Source organism: Ochotona princeps, chromosome 10 (genome assembly GCF_030435755.1).
Source record: "Ochotona princeps isolate mOchPri1 chromosome 10, mOchPri1.hap1, whole genome shotgun sequence".
Classification (NCBI taxonomy): Eukaryota; Metazoa; Chordata; class Mammalia; order Lagomorpha; family Ochotonidae; genus Ochotona; species Ochotona princeps.
Genome location: NC_080841.1, coordinates 66,299,488 through 66,305,487, shown reverse-complemented (window position 1 = coordinate 66,305,487; position 6,000 = coordinate 66,299,488).

Below are 6,000 nucleotides of genomic sequence, written 5' to 3'. Positions count from 1 at the left end.
CCATAAAACAGCATGAAGTCCTCACCTTGAATTCTCAAGGATCCCATATGGGCGCCAGTTCTAATCCCAGCAGCCCTGCTTCCTATCCAGCTCCCTGCTTGTGGCCTGGGAAAGCAATCGAGGATGTCCCAAAACCTTGGGCCCCTGCACCCGCATGGGAGACCCAGAAGAGTCTCCTGACTGCTGCTTTGGATTGGCTCAACTCCAGCTGTTGCAGCCACTTGGACAGTGAATCGACGGATGGAAGATCTTCAACTCTGTCTTTCCTCCTCTCTGTAAATCTGACTTTCTAACAAAAATAAAATCTTTTAAAAAAGAAAAAAGAAGGACATGCAAATGCTGATTACCTGAATTGACCACTATACACTGCACATGTGTATTGGAATACTGCACTGAACCCCACAAAAAATGTAGAAGTATTACACGCTAACAAAAATGTCAGCAAAATCAAATCAAATAAAAAACTACTCCTATTAAGTGTTGCAGTGGACTAAGTGGACACACATTTTTTAAAAAGATTTATTTTATGTTTTACCAGAAAGGCAGGTATACAGAGAGGAAAGAGACAGAGAGGAAGATTTTCCATCTGCTGGTTCTCTCCCCAAGTGGCCAAAGTGGCTGGAGCTAAGCTGACCTTAAGCCAGGGCCCTAGAGCCTCTTCCAGGTCTCCCACATGGGTGCAAGGTCCCAAAGCTTTAGACTCTCTACAAATGCTCTCCCAGGCCACCAGCAGGGAGCTGGATGGGAAGCAGAGCCTCCGGTATTAGAACCTGCGCCCATATGGGATCCTGGTGTTTGCAAGGTGAGGACTTTAGCTGCTAGGCTACCATGCCAGGCCAGTATTACCCACTTTCACCCTGTAGCCCTTGACCCTTTGTTCCCTAATGAACTAAATAAGATTATTAAAAAATAATTTTAAAAATTTTACTTTCATGGAGAAACTTCAACAAGATGATGGTTACAGAAAGCATGACATCATTTGGTGAACACTTATTACAAATGAGTTTAAGGAAAGAAATGCCCGGGGAAAGATAACTTGTATATATTAAGGATTTTAGTTTTATGCAAGAAATTTCCAGAAAATGAATTGTGAATTCTCTTAAACCTGTTCTGTTTAAGCAGAGTGTGATGCTAAGCACCAGCACCATGACTAGATGGGGGCAGGGCAGCACCAATGCCTGGCATCAGGAAACTGGTTCTGCTGCTGTACCTGGCAGGGACCCAGCATGGGGCATCTCATCTAAGTACTTACTCCTTTTTATCACTGAGGTTATGTGGTTCTTTCTTCTTAACTGCTTCCAAAGAAATACAGCTCTATGTGGAAAAATCACCCAAACTTCACAGAGTGTTGAAGAACTGAGTCCATTGAACTGCCGTGTAAGGACAATAGTTGTTTTTTAAAATTAATTAATTTATTTTTATTGGAGAGACAGAGAAGAAGATCCTTTGCCTGCTGGTTCGCTCCCCAAGTAGCTACAACGCCCAAAGCTGAGTTGATCCAAAGCCAGGAGTCAGGAGCCTCGAGCCTCTTCCTTGTCTCCCACTTGGGTTGAGGGTCCCAAGGTTTTGGGCTGCCCTCGACTGCTTTCCCAGGCCACAAGCAGGGAGCTGGATGGGAAGTGGAGCTGCTGGGGTTAGAATCGGCACCCATATGGGATCCTGGTGCGTTCAAGGCGAGGACTTTAGCTGCTAGGCCATGCCACCGGGTCCCTCATTTTTTTTCTTATTAAAATAACTATTGTCGGGCCAGCGTGGTAGCCTATTAGCTTAAGTCCTCACCTTACATGCTCCAGAATCCCATATTGGCATAGGTTCATGTCCCAGCTGCTCCACTTCTCATCCAGCTCCCTGCTTATGGCCAGGGAAAGCAGTTGAGGACGGCCCAAAGCCTTGGGATCCTGCATCCGCGTGGGAGACCTGGAGGAGCATTTCAGCGTAATCATAAATAAATTTCTCTTAGGTATTTCATTCTCAGTGCTATAATTTAAATGTTGAAAGGGCATCTTTTCTAAGTAAAAACGGAAGCAACTAGAATTACAGTTTTTGGTTTAGATTGACCATACCGTCAACTCATAGAACTACAAGGTCAGACATTCAGAATAAAAAATTTTTTTAAATTATTTTTGTTTGTGAGGCAGAGAGAGAGAGAGAGAAGAGAGGAAGAGATACACTGAGGCTAGAGTTTAATCTAACGGTTAAGATGCCCTTTCCCGTGATGGAGTGTCTGAGCTCACTACCTGCCTACAGCTCCTGGCTCCAGCTCCCGGTCAGTGCAGACCTTGGCAGGCAGCAGTAATGGCTCAAGTAAGGGGAGTTGGATTTAAGCATAGATCACTGCAGACCTTTCATCTGAAGACTTTATATAATTTTATAATTTTTATAAATTGTTACAATAATTTTATAAATTGTTATACTTGAAAAATATTGTGCTTCTATCATAATGTTAGCAAGTAACAAAAGCAACATAAATAAGTGAGACTATGGCAAACTAAAAGTTTCTGCACAGCAGAGGAGTCAATGAAAGGAAAAGCAACCTGCCAAAAAGCAGAAAGTATTTGCCAGGTACTTAAATGATAAGAAGTTAACCGCCAAATGTCAGTGTTCCAAAAGTCGCTGGAAAATGTGCAGTATGAGCACACTACGCATGGACTTCAACTTTTTTGGCACCAAAGTGAGCATCTTTTAATTCCATTCTCCAAAAACTTTTGAAATACTCTCAGGTGTGAAGAGTTTATACAATTCAAAACAAGTCCATTAAAGAAGGAGCAAAGTACTTGAACAGACATTTCTTTAGAGAAGATATACAGATCGTCAACAGGTACATGAGAAGATGCTCAACACCCCTAACCATCAGAGAACTACAAATCAAAACCACACTAAGACCACCTGATGTTTGTAAGACGGGTGATTGTCAGAAAGATCAGAGATCACAGGTGTCGGAGTGGATTCAGCAATCAGGAAAAGACAGCCATTGTGGACTATCAGTGCGAATGTAATCTGATTCAACTAGTGCAGAAAACACTGCAAAACACAGGATTCAATATTAAAAATATAATTACCTAGCAATTCGGTGATCCCTCTTCAGGATATATATCCAAAGGAAATGATGTCATGATACTGAAGATCTGAATTCTCTTTCAGCACTGCTCAGAAACAGCCAGGGAATAGAATCAAACCTAAATGAATGAATAAAAAATGTAAAATACAGGAATAATGGAACATTTTACAGCCATGAGAAGGAAAAAAATTTTGCCATTTACAACAACATAGATGGAACTGAAAGGCATGATGCCAAGTGAAATAAGAGATATGGAGAAAGATAAATACTGCATGATCTCAGTTATGCGTATACTCAAAAAATTTGAATTCAAAGGACTGATAGGTTAAACTATTGCCTGCAGTTCTGGCTTTCTTATATGTGCCAATTCAAATACTGGTTACAGTCACAGTTGTTCCACTTCCAGTCCAGCTTTCTGTTATGTTACCTGGGAAAAACAGTGGAAGATTAGATCCCTGATGAGGTTCTTGGTTTCTAGCATTGGTCTGACTCAGTTCAGGCCATTTGTGGTCATTTTGGGTAGTAGTTGGGGGTAGTAGATAGAAGACCTCTCTCTATAAATAACTCTTTTAAACAAAACTTTTAAAAATCCTTTTTTAAAACTGGACTCCAAAAAAGTTGAATTAGAATGGTAGTCACCAGGAGCTTAGTGGAAGTAAGGAGCTGTTGATGAAAGAAAGCAAATTTTTAGTTGCAAGATGAAGACGTTTTGGGAATATGAGAAACAGCAGCAATATATATTGCATACTTTAAATTTGTTAAATGTTCTCAACACATACACATGTACATAGATACCTGCAAAGATTGCTATGTGAGGTGATGGTTAGGCTAATGAGTATGTATGTGGTGATCATTTTACAATGTCTACATATATCAAAACATCATGTCATATATGGTAAATATATTCAATCTTTGTCAACTATGCCTCGATAAGGCTGAAAAACGTATTCTTCCAAGCAAATGCTCACATTTAAACATTCCAAAGACAAAATAAACCCAAAATTATATGTTGAACGATTTGTCCAGATCAGTATACAGTTTTGTATAGCACATTATCCATTTTACACTTGGTTGAGCAAGGTGTTGGAGGGCCCACTTGCTGGAATTCCCCTCAAATATCCTTAACCAGGGCTGGAATCAGGGGCTGAGGACTCAGTCTAAGTGTTCCATGAGCATAAAGGAAATTCATCACTTGAGTGTCCCTACAGTTTATATTAGCAGGAAGCAGCCATTCAGGAGCAGAGCTGGGTATTAAAAACTCAGGTGCTCTGGCTTGGGATGTGGACATCCCAGGCCATATCTTAACCACTCTCCCAGATGCTCACTCTCAGCCTGCGATTGCTAAAGGCTACACAGTGATCCACTTTTCTTGGCTTCAGTTGCTTGCTGCTATACACCCCTTGATGAGCATCCTCATACACTACACTTTCTGCATATTTCTGGTTGCATTTTGAAACTGGAGTCCAGGAAATAAGAAATGATTGCTTCACAAGATGGAAAGGCTCAGCAGTAGCACAGACTTCGGGGAAAGCATGACTCAGAAATTTAACAATGTCATCACTTGTGAGTTCATCTTTCAAGTCTAGCTTCATTCTGGAATCTGGCCCAAAAAAAAATGACAACTATTTCCTCAAGCTTTTGTCTGTGATGTCCAGTTTCTTCTCTCTGGCTTTGATTTGTCCTGAATGGATCATATGATGCAGTGCAGTGGCATAGGCAGAGATGCCATTTACATACATGTCCTCAGGAATGGTGGTAAAATAGGTTGCACCGGAACTGTGAGGGCTGAGCGTGGGCTAAGCATGGTTCCCAGAGGAGAACCAGCCTACTCTGTTAGCAAAAAAGGAGGAATAGAGGTTGAGCATCCAAAACGTCATAAATGCTGGGGTTGGACGCACATTTGCTTATGAAACAGGCAATGATGAAATCTGTGGTCCAACCAGTTTGACAAAAATGGCCTTCATAGTAGCAGCCTCCTGCAAATGAGATTTAAAAGATGATGCCAGTTGAGATTTTCCCCTATTTTTATTTAATATTATCTAAAATGGCTGTAACTGGTATAAATTTGCCAGTGCTCCCGTGGTCTATTCGCTTTCCCTTTTCCAACTGTTGCTGTCATTAAATTGGGATATTGCTTTTTAAAAGAGATTTATTTATTTATTTAAAAGAGATTTATAGAATGAATGAGAGACAGAAAAATCTTCCATCCACTGATTCACTCCCCAAATTGACTCCAACCGCTGTAGCTAAGTCAATTTGAAGCCAGGAGCTTTTTCCAGGTCTCCCATGTGGGTGCAGGGTCCCAAGCACTTGGTCCCTCCTCAACCACTTTCTTAGGCTAAAATCAGGACAGTGGATGGGAAGTGCAGCAGCCGGACACAAACTGATGCCCATATGGGATCCCACTGGCACTTAATGGTGGAGAATTAGCCTGTTGAGCCACAATGCCTATCCCAGGATATTATTATTAATATAATTTTCCCCTCAAGCCTGAAAATAACCATATAAAAAGTGGGTCCAAACATGAGAAGCATAACCCAAAGAAGTTAGAGAATAGAAACCAGGTTCACCCATTCACCCATTCACCTCATCTATCAAACACTTCCTGTCTCTACTGGATGCTCTTGTGATTCAGCAACATACAAAATAAAGTCATTTCAATGACAGGCTTAAACTCTAGCGGTATAGACCGCAGGTTCTTTGACACTTTAGCAATGTGTAAATTGGCATACAGCAAATGCATTACCCACACAAGATTTATTGGAGTTTATGTTCAAATACAAGGAAGACAATTTGTAGGAAGGGGTTCTATGGCTGGAGTTGAACAGGGAATTTTGACAGGCTGGTGTGTGTGCATGTGTGTGTGTATGTGGTGTGTGTCCATGCTCTCTTAGATTCTGCTTCCTACCTCCAGGCAAAATTTTTTGAATCCTATGCATTTT